The sequence below is a fragment of the Orcinus orca genome, chromosome 2 (assembly GCF_937001465.1).
Source record: "Orcinus orca chromosome 2, mOrcOrc1.1, whole genome shotgun sequence".
Classification (NCBI taxonomy): Eukaryota; Metazoa; Chordata; class Mammalia; order Artiodactyla; family Delphinidae; genus Orcinus; species Orcinus orca.
The window spans coordinates 57,649,211-57,665,406 of NC_064560.1; the positions used below are offsets into that span (position 1 = coordinate 57,649,211).

At 43.5% G+C, this 16,196-nt stretch overlaps 1 pseudogene; it reads right to left on the reverse strand.

Moving 5' to 3' along the window:
- Positions 1-2,114: 2,114 nt before the first annotated feature.
- Positions 2,115-4,425, reverse strand: LOC101281022 (histone acetyltransferase KAT7-like; annotated as a pseudogene).
- Positions 4,426-16,196: the final 11,771 nt, after the last annotated feature.

The window sequence follows — 16,196 nt, forward strand, 5'->3', positions numbered from 1 at the left end:
TAAAATATATAACATTAAAAAAAATTGTGGTGAAATATACATGACATAAAATTTGCCATAGTGACCGTGGTTAAGTGCACAGTTCGGTGGCTTTAGGACATTAAATCGTTGTACAGACATCACCACCATCCACTTCCAGAAATCCTTTCATCTTGCCAGACTGAAACTCTGTGCCTATGAAACAACTGGGCTGAATTGGGAGATTGGGATTGACATACATACATTACTATGTGTAAAACAGATAACTAATGAGAACCTGCTGGATAGCACGGGGGACTCGACTCAATGCTCTGTGGTGACCCAAGTGGGAAGGAAACCCGAAAAAGAGGGGATATATGTACACATATAGCTGATTCACTTTGCTGTACAGTAGAAACTAATACAACATTTTAAAGCGACTATACTCCAATACAAATTAATTTTAAAAATGAAAAATATAACATTAAAAAGATTGTGGTGAAATATACATGACATAAAATTTACCATAGTGACTGTTGTGAAGTGCACAGTTCGGTGGCTTTAGGACGTTCAAATCGTTGTATAGCCATGACCACCATCCATCTCCAGAACTCTTTTCATCTTGCAAAACTGAACTCTGTGCCCAGGAAACAACGGGTCCCCATTCCCCCTTCCCCTCAGTCCCTGGCATCCACAGTCCTATGCTCTAGGGACCTCATATAAGTGGAAAGACACAGTACTTTTCTTTTTGTGACTGCCTTATTTCACTTAGTGTAATGTCCTCAGGAGTCACTCAGTGAATGTCAGAATCTTCTCTCTTTTTTAGAGGCTGAATAAATATTCTCTTGTATGAATATACCACGTCTTGTTTATCCATTCATCCACTGATGTACGCTTGGGTTGTTTCCATCTCTTGGCTATTGTGAATAATGCTGCTGTGAACATGGGTGTACAAACATCTCTTTGAGACCCTGCTGCAATTCTTTTTTTTTTGAACAGAGAACATGCTTTACTGAGGAGTAGATATAGAACAGCACATTCTACCACATGTGGGGAAGGGTTAGCTTCTGTAAAAGGCTTTACCCCTTAAGAAAACCCCCAGTGAAGTTGCTTTTGGATAAATTTTAACAGTGACACTGAAACTGGCAGGGAGCTGCCACTGAACATGCTTAAAATTAGCTCCCCCCGACCCACAGTGAATATAAACCGTGTACAAAGATGACAAGAGAAAGGCACACGTGACCAAAGTTGGGATTGCGGTGAGGGCTCCACATGAAGACAGTGGTGTTGCAGGAAAGGGTGACATGACGTACATCAAAAGCTGCCCCAAGGTAGCAGGTTATAATGGGCTAGAGAGAAATTAGAGGGAGCATCTCTTCCTTCACTTAAACAACACCAAATATAGGAGGCCAGAGAATGGGGGAATGGTGGTAAATCCCAAAAAGGAAATGGAGGAGGAGTTCTTGGAAGGGCATAAGCACTTTAGTCCTAGGGGGAGGGGGAGGCAGTGTTGAAAAGCAAAGCCTGGCAGCGGTGACCATTCTGCCTTGCTGAGTCATGGGCTGAGACACGGAAGTCATTTTCAGTCACTTCTCCAAGGATGTTCAGACAAAAGCAATGTAACTTATGTGGAAGCATAGGTGTGCTATATCAGACTGGTACTGGTGAAAAGGTCTCTGCAGTATAATTAACCAGTTAACATGCAGCATGAAAGGGAGAACTGGAAATTATTTGGGCACCTGCAAACGTAAAAACGGGCAGGGAGTAAAGAGAAGAAAATGTTTACTACTGAGCGCTTTCTGGTGAGGCAAAAAGTAGCATTCCATTCCCTTCCACCAAGACGTTGCCCACTGCCCACAGGTGAACTCAAATCCAAGTACAGAATCGCCACCTCTCAATTCTTTTCTCCATCGCATTCAGATAATGTGCTGTAACCAAGACTAATCCCTGCGAGTCTTCAAAATTGTCTGGCTCTGGTCAGCCTGATACTGATCAAAAACAGGTCTTTCAGTAAAAATGGAGGAAAAAACTTAAAGTGAGAGGAACCCAAAGGGAAGGGACCCCTCCCAGCACACACACACACTCAGAAGTGTTACCTCTTCCTGCCCCTCCAAACACACACGTAAGGAATAACTGGGAAGGTCCTGGTGGCGGTAACCATAGTTGGTGGCCTGGTGACCGGGTGGCAAGAAGTACTATTACAAGGTTTAGAAGATACGACACGACCTCATGGGGCCAGAGGAGAGAACCAGTGACTGGACAGGTACAGTACCAAAACAGAACACCTTGGGTCAGTGCCACGAGGGATCTGCACTCAAGTCTAATACAGATCCCATCCAGGCAACCTCACTGAGGCCGAACAACAGCTCCTCAGAACCAGCGTCTGCAGGGTACACGAAGGTCAGAGCCAGGACAGTCCTGAGGGGGATGGCCTTCCCAAAGGATACTGTACTTGCCAATCACAAGAGCAACACAAATGACAGACAGATCCCTAGAGTACAGACTCCTACTGCTGGGGTTTGCTGGCTCGGAGTAACCGGTCACTTTAAGTGGCCTTCGGAGGGGTCCCTTTTAAACTGCTTGGATCCATGGTTTTATTGGAGTTGGATCTTTTGGCCTCGTTGGCTATCCACTCATCAATCAGGTCCTGTCTCTTCAAAACGAGGTGTTTTCCTTTCCAATATTTGAGCATCTGAAGGGCTTGCAGAGTGCTGACAATGTCCACGGGATTCACAGCTGTCTCCTGGCTAATTTCTTTGGTAGAAATCTCTTTGCCTTGGAAATTATGCAGGTAATGAAGAAGCACTTCTTCTAGTAACTGCAGTAGCTTATGAGCCTCAGATCTGAGAGTGGACGTTCTGGGGAGCCAACTTTTGCTTCCTCTTTGGAAAGCAAATAACTGAAATCAATGAGCATCTTGCCATAGCCCTGTCTCATGTACTGAGGCATGGTAAGGATACAGGATACATTGTGGTGGAGGAATGAATTCTTTTCCTCGGAAAACTATCCAATCAGGTGACAACCAGTGTTGTCTGCTTCTGTCATAACATAGAACAGGAAGGGTTCTACATCATAGTATAATGTCTTGTGGTCCAGAAAAACCTTGGCCAACAGGCACAGTTTTTGGCAGTAGATCTTGTTTTTCTTGCCATCCACTTCAAACACAGAGATTGAACCTTTGCATTATATCTCATCTCCAGGTGGGTGTTTCCACACACACTTAGCCATGTGTCAGTGGAATATTGTCTGGCTCTTCATGTATTTTAAACAGAATTCACACATGTAAAGACATCCCAGTCATGCATATTCCTCAGGATAGGGAGAATGGTACCAAGTATCAAGCTCATAGTGACAAAAAGCAATCGTTTTAATCATGTTGCTCCCCCCTGTGATGTGGCCTTGCAGCCTTAACTTCTCCAGACCCTCTGAAGCCCGGGCTTGTGCTCTTCCGAAAAGATCCGTCATACTCGCTAGTCAGGTTTTCCAGGAGAGGTTCCCGAGTGTTCCCATAGGTCTGCCTGTGTTCCATATATTTCTCTTTCTGTTCTTTGCTCAGCCCAGCATTTCTTTTCTTCCTGAGTTCAGCAACCTTTTCCTTATATTGCAACTGCCTCTCTGTTGGTACCTGGTGCCTGGTTGCATGCCTGTTGTTGCCATCTTGCCTGTGGGACAGCATCCTTTCTTCTTTCTGCTTATCCTGGCTCTGTGCTCTCAGTTTGCATTTATCAGCTGAGAGGTTACGATAGAGAGGGCATCCTGATGTAGAGAAATGTCTCTCGTGTTTTCCTGTAAGGTGTCCTAGGGAGTCACAGCCTGGTGTAGGACCGTTCATGCTGAAATTGTAGCTTTCACGGAAGTGGCAGCGCTTGGGGCGATGAGAGAGATCACTGCCTGAGTCCTTCAGGGACACATCCTTGGCAGTGCTCTCATGGTGAGACACGTTGGGGCTGGAGATGTCTATATCAGACTCAGAAGAAGGGGCATTTCCAGCTGGCGTTCGAGGTGGAGACTCACATGATCAGCTGTATTTTTAGTTTCTCTATCTGAAAAGTCAACCACTTGCTCACTTTCTGAGGCAGATGAACGAGTCTGCCGAAGCGGGTATTGTTTCGGGGTCACTGGGGTCGGCTGCCGCTGACTACGCGTCACTCTCCTGGTAGAATAAGCAGGTTCCTCGGTACCGAAAGACTGCAAATTTCCAACAGGACTGGAATCTTGGGAACTCTGGCTTAGCCGGGCCGAGGAGCGGGTGACTCGGGCAGATGGCCGGGATGTACCATCACTCTCTGAACTGTCTGTGTGCTCGAGATCTGTAGAAAAATCGGAATCTTCGGTTCCATCTGAACTACTGCCTGCATTCCTCTTCCTTTGCGGCATTGCCGGCAGCTGCGGCCCACCGGTTCCGATTCGGGCAGCGGCGGCAGCAGCAGTAGGAAGGGTGGCTCCGGCAGGCTCCGTGGCGGCCTCTGTAGCGTCCCGATCCTGCGGACGATCCCAAGTGCCTCCTGCTTCACAGCGTCTAGAGCCTTCTCCTGTTGCAATTCTTTTGCACAAGTGGAGTTGCTGGATCAACGGTAATTCTATTTTTAATTATTTGTGGATCATATTTAACATCGTTGTATAAAACAATACTCATACACAGTTCAAAATTCAAAAAGTACAAGAAGAAAACCACGAAGAACCGTTTTTAACGACTTCTGTCTCCAAGCAATCCAGTTCATTTCCAGACAGACAACTACTGTTATGAGGTCCTCAGACATCCCTCTCATCTGGAGGTATTCAATACATAGACATTGTATTTGCCACTATTTACATGGTGTTTACATTGTATTGGGTATCATGAGGAATCTAGAGACGATTTAAAGTATGTAGAAGGACGTGCATAGATTACATGCAAATACTATGCCATCTTATATAACGGATTTGAGCATCTGTGGATTTTGGTATCCAGTGGAATCCTGGAACAGACTCCCCACAGCTACTGAGGGACAGTTGTATTGCCTAATCATGTTTGCTTTTCGTCTTTTCTTTTTCCAGAAATATATCCCTCTGTTGTAACTACTAGAGCATGCAGGACCACTTCCTCTCACCCTATCCAGTGGTGACACCGTCTTGAGTGTGGTGTCCATTTTCCACTCAGGGCACCCACAGAACTTTTAGGGTTCCTTGGACCATACTTTGAAAATACGGATCTAGTCCACCTCTCTCCGTTTCAGAAATGAAGAGACTGGAATTGAGGGAGGGGGAGGGGTTTCTCAGCATCTCAGAGTGAAAGCATAGCTGACCTTGGAGCACACTCCCATTTCTGACCCCAGCCAGGTCTGTGCTTTGGGCCACATGTACCGATGCCACATGGTCCTTGGTTGCTCTCAGGGATGGAGGGACATGCTGGAGTTTCATGCTCTTGTGTTTCACAGCTGCACCCAGTGTGACCTCTCAAACACAGACTCTGAAATCCCTGGCCAACGGTCTGCCTTAAGTTAATATCAGATACCCTGCACCAATTGTAAAAGTCAGACCTCAGAGAAATTGTCTCGTGACCCTCCCGTGTCTTGTATGGGGCGAGAATTGGTCCCTATAACCTGGTAACATGCCCCAGAGGAAGATTATCAGCATTTTCTGGATGCTTCCAGCTGGAATGAATGCCAAGAACTTGGATGCAAAGAACAGATTCATCTTTCCACCCTCCAGATGGAGTGTGCTCATTAATGTTAATTACTGGGCTGGCACATGTCCCTTCCAGCCCCGTTTCCCAGGGAGGACCTGACACCCGGGAGTGATGCAACGCTGAACTCAGCTGCCGTTCCCTGGGAGCTGAGGAACTGGTCTTCCCACGGGCCAGCTCAGTGGTCCCCAACAGAGTTGACCCATCCTTCAGCATGGCGCCTGCGCAAGCCAGATGCTCCATGTGCTACGCTCTTGGGGCGGCTGGAGGTGAGCTTGCTTGAGTCCGGGGTTCTGATCTGGGCGAGTGAATGACCCTGAAGGGGAATGGCTTCTGGGCCGACCCAGCACACTTGTCTAAGTGAGCGGCTTTAGGGTTGGGGTGTAGAAGATCCAAATGGAAAAGAGTCCTGCCAGATGCCATGGGAAAGTCACAGGACAAAGTGACCAGTCCAAATACAGGCCCTGGAAACCAGTATCTCAGTCAGGCTTTTAGGAAAAAAACAAGCAATAGGGCAGCCACAATTCAAAGGGCACACAAATAGAGGATTTACATACAAACGTGTGTACTACCCCAGGGCTGGGAGTGGGGGGTCAAGACCTTACTCTCTGGGCTGACATATTTCTTTATTTCTGTACATATGTGTGTCTTACCTGCTAGGGCTACCATAACAAAATACCACCGACTGTGTGGCTTAAACAACAGAAATTAAGTTTCTCACAATTCTGGAGGCGAGAAGTCCCAGATGAAGATCTGGCGGGTTTGGTTTTTGGTGAGAGCTTTTCTCCCTGGCTTGCAGACAAGCCTCCTTCTCTCTGTGTCCTCACATGGCCTTTCTTCAATGTATTGGGCTAGCCATAAATTTCGTTCGGGTTTTTCCGTAACATCTTATGGAAAACCCGAACAAACTTTTTGGCCAGCCGAATATGAGAACGGGAAGAGGGAGCGAGACATTGCCCACTCTTCCTCTTCTTATAAGACCACCAATCCTATCAGACGAAGACCCCACCTTTATTCCCTTGTTTGACCTTAATTACCTCCTAAATGTCTTATCTACAACACATTGGGAGTCAGGGCTTCAACATATGAATTTTGGGGGGATACACAATTCAGTCCATAGCAGTGTGTCAGTTCCTCAAGGGCAGGGTCCAAGTCTGCCCGAGGGGCACCGCCAGCCTGGAACCAGGCCAGGCCCGCCCCTTGTGGGTTCACAGGAAAGGTCAGAGAAGATGCAAACCTGCACTTAGCCGCTGCCCTCTGGACACCAATGAGAGGAAGCAAGGGGACTGAAAAAGCATGTCACTTATTACTGTGGGGAGAAACAACGGGCTGTACCGACATTGTGAATTCAATCAGGTAACAAAAGATTGGAGCTGCTCACGTGCAATCATCCACTGGTTCTATAAATAGTAGTGGAGCCATTATGGAACGTGACCTGTCAGAATCACTCCCCCACATGACAGATGGATTAAGTGGATGCCATTTGCTCAGGACACAGAAGATGTCCAGTGTCATAACCCGACACCAATTACGTCGTCCTGTGGGACTGTGCTTGGTGGCTCCACGCCTCCATCAGAGCAATTAACAGGCTTGCCAGAGAGAAATGATGAGTATGTGCTAAGAGATGATTAAGACCATAACCACTACCAGGGCTGGAAGGGTGTACGGAGGGGATGGGATTCATGGAATACTGTGGTGAGAACTTGTTATCTTCCAATATTTAAATATCCCTAACCTCTAAGAAACATTCCAGAGCAAGGAGGCTGTATGAAGCAGCACTGTTTCAGATAGAAGAAAAGAGAGTATTTCTGCCAAGAGAATGCAGCAGCATTGTATCCTACTTCCATAAGCCGTCACACCGGTTCTGCTGTATCACTTTTATAATATGATGCTGATGCTGTTGGTCTCACTTAGATCTCATACTCTCTTAACTATTTGGTGTGCACACCCCCCAGCCTCTGTATGTTTTGATCCTAGCAGCTCACACCTACTGTTTTTTAGAAGACTGCCCTTGGGCTCCTGCAGCTGCTTCACCCATGCGTGCGGAGAACTCGAAATGCCTAGAAGTTTACATCAAGGACTCTTACCCTACCCAGACTGCACAAGATGCTATAATTAGGAGATTCACTATCAGGAAAGCGTGTTCTGAACAGAAGGCCAAGGGTGGGACTGGACAGCCTTTTGCTAGTGCCGAAGAGATTAGATGTGCCACTTGGCCATCTCAGCAGAAACCAGGAATAGAAATGAGATTATCCAGAAAAGATCTCTGGAGGACTCTCTTATCTAATGGAGTGAATCCCTGGGACATGCATGGGTAATATACAAAGGTTTTGAGAATGTTACATTAGAAATGCTGCTGGCTGGGGCTTCCCTGGTGGTGCAGTGGTTGGGGGTCCGCCTGCTGATGGGGGGGACGCGGGTTTGTGCCCCGGCCCGGGAGGGTCCCACATGCCGTGGGGCGGCTGGGCCCGTGGGCCATGGCCGCTGAGCCTGCGCTCTGCAACGGGAGGGGCCACAGAGGTGAGGGGCCTGAGTACCGCAAAAAAAAAAAAAAAGAAATGCTGCTAGCTAGAATCGAAAGGGACACAGACAAGATAAAACGAAGGAAGGCTATTGGACTCTAAAATTTCTACAGGCAGGAGCAGGATGATAAAACTAGTCAGCTACAAAGTGTTCTTCCCTTCAGGACAATAGAGTAATGACTCTGAGAAGAAGAGCTTTGGCTCAGACTGCGGAGCTGTGTGGATCCTTGAGTCACAGATTATTCCCCAGACCTTGAAAACTAATGAAGTTTTCCCAGTTGGATTTTGAAATTGCTTGGGACTGGTGACTCCTTTCTTCCTTCCATTTTTTTTCCTCCTTTAAAATGGGAATGTGTCTAACTGTTATCCTATGCCTGTCTCACCACTGTATTTTTGGAGCAGATAACTTGACTTCTAGTTCCACAGATGGAATTTTGCCCCAGGGTGGATCGTATGCCAAGTTTTACCCATACTTAATTTAGATTTGGAGTTGATAATTTTGGACTTCGAGTTGATGCTATAATGGGTTGAGAATTTTGGGGATGTCAGGATGGGGTGAATGTATATAGGATAGAGATGAATCTTTGGAAGCCAGAGAGTGGACTTCAGTAGACTGAATAATACCTCCCCAAGAAGTCCACAACTGAATCTTTGGAATCTGTGAATGCTATCTTATATGGCAAAAGGAACTTTGCAGATGTCATTAAGTTAAAGATCTTAAGATGGTGAGATTATCTTGGGTTCTCTGGCTGAGTCCTAAATGTAATCACAAGTGTCCTAGAAGAGTAATTACACAGGGAGATTTTTGGCTACAGTGGAGGAGGAAGTGTGACCACAGAAGCAGAGACTGGAATGATGACGCCAGAAGCCAAGGAATTCTGGAAGCCTCTCTAAGAGAAAGAGGCAAGGAATGAATTCTGCCCTGGAGCCTCCCATAGGAACCAGCCCAGCTGACACCTTGATTTTAGTCCCTTAAGACTCATTCTGACCTGCGGAACTGTAACAGAATGTATTTCTGTTGTTTTAAGCTGCTAAGCTTGTGGTCATTTGTTACATAGGCAACAGGAAGTCACTGTGGAGGTTTAAGAGAAAGGCATTTCTGTACACAATCCTTTTGATTCTTATATTCGATCTATAAAAGACATGCTCTATTTCCCCAGGTTTGGAGAAATGGAAACAAATCAATCAAAGGTACACAAGAACATGATGTCTACTTACTAGAGGAGGAGTGACTCACTGGCAGGCTGTCAGAAAAACGCACCTTAAAAGGGAACTGAAAACCCAAATGAAGACGGAACAAGAGCACAGCAGCTTCGGGCACTGACGCAAGTCAGACAAAGGCAGCCATATAGTCGGGGAAAGCGAGGGGAAAGAAATTGCACAAAGATATGGAGAGGACTTCCCTGGTGGCGCAGTGGTTGAGAATCTGCCTGCCAATGCAGGGGACAAGGGTTCGAGCCCTGGTCCGGGAAGATCCCACATGCCACGGAGCAACTAAGCGCATGCGCCACAACTACTGAGCCCGCGCGCCTAGAGCCTGTGCTCCGCAACAAGAGAAGCCACCGCAATGAGAAGCCTGCACACTGCAATGAAGAGTAGCCCCCACTCGCCACAACTAGAGAAAGCCCGCGCACAGCAATGAAGACCCAATGCAGCCAAAAATAAATAAAAGTTAAAAAAAAAAAAAAGATACGGAGAGTTTCATCAGTGGTCTTGCTGAGGCCGTAGCATCAGGAACTGAGGCCTGGAACTTGGTGCAGTGGGAGCTGTAGCTCTTGCCCTTCCCAGTTTGCTGATCCATTGGGCACGGCAGTCACAACAACAGGAGGAGCCAGAGCAAGCGCGTCAGTAGAGACCATGAGAGGCAATGAGAGGAGAACAGGGGCAAGGCTGCTCTCGTCCTTACACCAAAAGATCCATTCTTTGTGGCAAACTTAGTGAACTTCTGTTCCTTATAGAGTCACTCTCAAATAGAAAACACCTGAAAAAAATCGTCTTCATTTCTGGAAGGCAGTGCACTGAATAATGCCAGGAAGGGCACTAGCTTTCTACTGGTTATGAGGAGCAGGTTAAAAAAAAAATAATGCTACATTGTTACAGTGTATATATATATATATATATAAAATGCCAGATAAGGCAATGTGACACCACAGGAAAACTCACACTCTGGACACATGGATGTGGGTTCAAATTCTGACTTCACTGTTTACTAGTGGAGGATCTTGAAAAAGTTGTCCCCATCAAGACTCAATCTCCTTGCCTATAAAATAGGGCTAATTATGCCTATCTCATGGGGTTGGCATGTGGATCAAATGCAAGAATGGTCCTTTTCTGGCCCAGATCTTTCCCGTTCTCCCATGAGCGCAGGGACAAAACACACCTGGAAAGCTTTACATGACTCCTGGTCTGCTCAGAGCCTGCTCTCTGGTTTGTTTTACCTCCTTTGATAAGCTTGCTTTCAGACTCCCCTCTGTTTGTCCTCAGACCGTGTTCCCGAGTCACCTGCTTGGCTCCTGGGTTCGGTGTGCATACGGGGATGTGGAGTTGAGTCTCCAGGCTCTCTTGGTCTCAGTCTGGCCTGCAGGTCTCTCTGCTCTTCCCCACAGTTCAGAGCATCCTTCTGGTATCCTCCGCGTGCTGACTGCTGCTTGTGCTTTCCACTGAAAAGTAGATGATGACTACACAGCTACCCTCCACACCTGGCCCGTGACTTCTCAGGCCTCTGGGAAGGGCCTGTCATATCCTGTCCATGACCTGCTCCTGTCATTTACCTCAGACATTTTCAAACTTACAAGAAACAGGAAGATCTCAGAAGTAAAGGAAAACAGAAGTGAATATGATTGCTCAAACAATAAGTATCATGGCATACCTAGGAGCTAAATTATACTTGGAATAGGAATTTCAGGAAGAGAGGAAAGAATAGAAGAAATTATAATAGAAGAAAAGTTGCCTCAGCTGAAGAAAGCCTTACGTCTGTAGCTTAAAAGGACTAATTGAATATAATGGATTTTTAATGGAAAGAGACTTACACCTACATTTTTCTTGGTGACCTCTGACTTTCAAAGATAGTGGGGAAGAAAAAAATCTATGAGGATATAAAGAGAGAGAGAAAAGTAGGCTATTCACAGAGCGTAAGAAAATAATGTCAATAGACTGGCATCAGATTCTCCTCAATAACACTAACTACCTGAGGACAGGAAGTAATATCTTTAGGGTTTTGAAGGGGAAGAGTAAAAACAAAGAATTCTGTATAAAATAATGTTATTCAGCTGTGAGAGCAACAGAAAGTCATTTTCAGATATTAATGGATTTGAAGTACCCATCTCATGCATACAAGTCCTCCATCCTTCCAGCCAAAAATAACTTGCTTGAAGAGGTACCCCTTTCAATAAATGAATATTGATATAAATGAATAAATTTATTCATACCACTAAGTAACTCAAAGTGAAGATTCAAAGGAGAGGAAAACGTGCAGAGAATAATAAAACCAATAAAATAATCTATAGTGTAAATAATTATAATAAATATAGGTATAAAACAATGTAAATGTTAAAAAAGGAATTTTAAAAATAAAAGTTACATAACATAAAGACTTTATAAAAATAATCCGTATCTAAAAATTCCACATTATTTCAATAAAAATTAGTGGAGGGAAGGGGAAAGGAAATCAGAATATAATACATTTTTCATATTATTTGGGTAATGTAAATATTTTAATAATTTTAATTAATTCAATAATTTAATAACAGTTCTATTTTAATATTGATAGAGCAGTGTAGATTAAGATATGTGTTTGAATATTTAAAGATAAAACTAGGAGAATGACAAAAAATAATTGAATAATATAATTGGTAAGCTGAAGAGACGTTTTTGTTGCCTGTGGGGAATATACATTATTTTCAAATGTTCATGGAACATTTACAAAAATTGATTTAGTGTCAGTTTACAACGAAAACACCCACATATTTTAAAAAGTAGAAATTTTACAGGCTGTATTTTCCGACCACAAAGGATTAAACAAACTAACAAACCAACAGGCTATTTGAGTTAAATAACGTTTAAAAATAATTGTTGAGTTAATGAGGAAATTAAGCTACCATTACAGAATATTTAGAAAATCACTCTAATGAGAATACTACATATTAGATGTTAGGGGGTGAGGTGAGTGACAGTGGTTTACTACACTCAGGACCAAAATCATAGCTTTCATGATTAAACAAAAAGAATTAAACAAAGGGAAAGAAGAAATCAACTGAGACAGTTAATAAAACAGTATCAAAGAAATCTGGAAGATGAAATTAGTAAAATTAAAAGCAGAAATTAACAATTCACAAAACAGAGCACCAATAGAATTAAAAATAAACCATAGAGAAAGGTCTTTGTGTAGTTTGAACCTGGGCCAACCTCTGGCAAGGTTAATCTAGAAAAAAAGAGAAAAGGCAAGTATACACCTTTAGGAATGAGAAAGAGGCTATAACCATAGACACTAAGGAGATTAAAAATATAAAAAGGCAGTGCTGTGTAAATCTCCACCAATACATTTGAAAAATTCAATGATGTGGATGTTTTCTAGAATGTAAATTGTCAAAACGGACTAAAAATATGCAGTATTGGAAAACAAAATTAAACAATCTCTGTGAGAGGTTTGTCAAGAGCCTCTGCTTAGCCTAAGTTGGGCTGGGGTCCTGCAACCAGACCAAGGTCAAGTCCATGAAGCTGCCTAAAGTCCTCCAGTGCATCATGGCCTCCCTGGAGCTTCCCTGGACTGGGGAGGCACCCTTCCTTGTTCTGAGAACTGGGGACAGCCTGGTGGCCACCACTAGGCTTCCTCTCCTCTTTGCCAGTTTGGGATTACAAAACAACAGGAACACATTTCTTGTTACTACTTCTACTGAACAGCTCAAGCTCCAAAGCCACCAACTTTGAATATGTTTCCGGGGACTAAGAAGTCCCCAACGTGCTTATCTATGACCAAAAGGCCAGTTTGCTCATGCCTTCCAGGTGGAGTGCCCCCTTGAGGCCAAAGAATGCCACATCACCTCGGGAAGCTGGTGGACAACTAGGAAGCTTACTTTATAGCGTAGGTGGTTCTTCCAGGTGTGGGCTGTTCCAGCCTTCCAAAGTGCTCTGTCAAGAGACCCCACGTCACACCTCCTTAGATTCGCTCCCATGTATGAGCCACATTCCTGGGACTCTAGTCAGCCTCCAGGATGCTGGACTGTGACCGATCCCAGGATCCACAGCCTCAGGGATTCAAACCATTCCTCTCTCAAGAGACACCAATTCCAAGCCTAATGCTTTTATCCTCACAATGATTTTATTTCAGAGGCTTCGTTGCTCTTTCCTCCCTCTGGATATTGTTTAGGCAAATCGTGAGCTACTGAAGCAGATTTCTGGAACTTGAATCTCGGGGACAAAGGGGTAGAGTCTCAATCAGTTTCCATTCACGAGGCTGCCAGGCTCCTCATGCAAATATGCCCGCCTCCCCCGGCATCTCTCTAGGTCTGCTCATCAGCAGTTTATTTCCCAGAAAGAAATGTTAAATTTCCATCTCTTTGAATATCCTGCTACACAGAACCAATATGAGATTTTAAAATGTCTGTCCTTATCCCATCTTGCGTTAGAAAACTTTGAAGACTGTCTTCCTGTTTGCTAGGGCTGGGGCTCCATGAAAGTGCATGAGCATATGTTTTCTGTCTCTCCTCGTGTTAAACATATGGCAAAAGGGAACACTTTCTGTTGATAGTATTTCCCCCAAATTAATGCAAATCCCCTCTGCAGAGCTCCACAAATTGCTTTCCTGGGTTTGAAGGGTAAACTGACAAGAGCCCAAAGTTTTGCAAACTGGGAAGAGATGTTTCTTTTCTAAGGAACATAATTCATTTCCAGCCATGAATTGAGATGTTCACATTTCCTTCTTACAAATTTTACAAGTGTTATCTAACAGCAGGGGGGCCAAGAAGCTGAAGCAAATTCCTTTGCTGTGATTTTCAAAAGTAACTTGAGCCTTGTTTTGGATGATTAGTCTTTCAATATAGAATCAGAAGTAATGACCTTGGACAGCATCCAATCCAGTGTCATTATTTTGAGACTGAGGCTCAGAGAGGGCAAATGATGTGATCAAGGATCCCTTTATGGGACCAGCACTGTTGAATGCTGATTGCTGGGGAGCACAGTGACTTGACACTATCCACGATCTCCAACAAAAATCTCTGATTTCCTTGAATTCCTTCCAATGGCAGAAGGTAGGCTCTAGTGCGAAGACATGAGGGGAAAAATTCATCTTGCGTTTTTCGTCTGTGCCAGTTATAAGCAGGGCCTCTGTCCTACTGTGGACTGCATAGTAACATAGCTCTAAAAAGAAACATCTAGGAAATTGAGACAAGACTGCCAAAGTTGAGGGCTGGTGGAGATCCAAACAAGGGGTTGGAATCCTATTTCAATGATTATGGTGTTGGCTATTAGCTTCTGGTAAATAATTTGCACCGAGTTAAGGAAGTTTTATTCCTAGCTTGGACAAAGTACTTAAATTCTCTAAGTTTTAGTTCCCTTATATAGAAAAAAGGGGACAATAATGACACTGACCTCATAGGATTGTTATGAGGATTAAATAAAACATGGGAAATTCTCAGCACATAGTAAATGCTTAATAAATGCTAGCTGTTCTTATTGATTCTAGTATTCTAATGATTTTCAGGATCTTTTGAGATGAACGTGGAGTTTTTCACTGTCTATGAAAAAATATCTTAATGTTGAACCAAATTTATATCATGGAATAAGTCCTACTCTGTATACTATTTTTAAAACACTGCTGGATTCAAACGTTAATGTTTTATCTATTTTATTACAACCATTACTAAGTAAAATGGATCTATTGATTTTTTGGTGTGCTGTTCCGTTAGATTTTTGTATCAAGGTTGTGCTAATTTCTAAGCACAAGAGTAAGATTTCTGTATAATTCTGTGTCCCTAATAGTTTAGGAAGAGGAATTATCTGTTCCTTAGTAGTTTTTAAAACTCAGCCTGTGCCTGGGGTCTATTTTGGAAATGGATGATGAACAACACTTTGATTTTTTAATGGAAATATAAATATTTTTATATTTAAAATATAAATATAATATAAAATATAAATATGGTTAAATATATATTAAATATATTAAAACCAAAATATAAATATGGTTAAAACTGGATAGTAAATATATAGATATTCTCCATATTCTCTCTAACTTTCTGCATGTTTAGCTCTTTCAAATAAAATACTGGACATCTTTATTGGAGTATAATTGCTTTGCAATGGTGTGTTAGTTTCTGCTGTATAACAAAGCTATACATATACATACATCCCCATATCTCCTCCCTCTGCGTCTCCCTCCCACCCTCCCTATCCCACCCCTCTAGCTGATCTCCCTGTGCTATGCAGCTGCTTCCCACTATCTATTTTACATTTGGTAGTATATATAAGTCCATGCCACTCTCTCACTTTGTCCCAGCTTACCCTTCCCCCTCCCCGTGTCCTCAAGTCCATTTTCTACGTCTGCATCTTTATTCCTGTCCTGCCCCTAGGCTCTTCAGAACCTTTTTTTTTTTCTTTTTTAGATTCCATACATATGTGTTAGCATATGGTATTTGTTTTTCTCTTTCTGACTTACTTCAGTGTGTATGACAGACTCTAGGTCCATCCACCTCACTACAAATAACTTGATTTCATTTCTTTTTATGGCTGAGTAATATTCCATTGTATATATGTGCCACATCTTCTTTATCCATTCATCTGTTGATGGACACTTAGGTTGCCTCCATGTCCTGGCTATTGTAAATAGAGCTGCAGTGAACATTGTGGTACATGACTCTTTGAATTATGATTTTCTCAGGGTATATGCCCAGTAGTGGGATTGCTGGGTCATATGATAGTTCTATTTTTAGTTTTTTAAGGAACCTCCATACTGTTCTCCATAGTGGCTGTATCAATTTACATTCCCACCAACAGTGCAAGAGGGTTCCCTTTTCTCCACGCCGTCTCCAGCATTTATTGTTTGTAGAGTTTTTGATGAT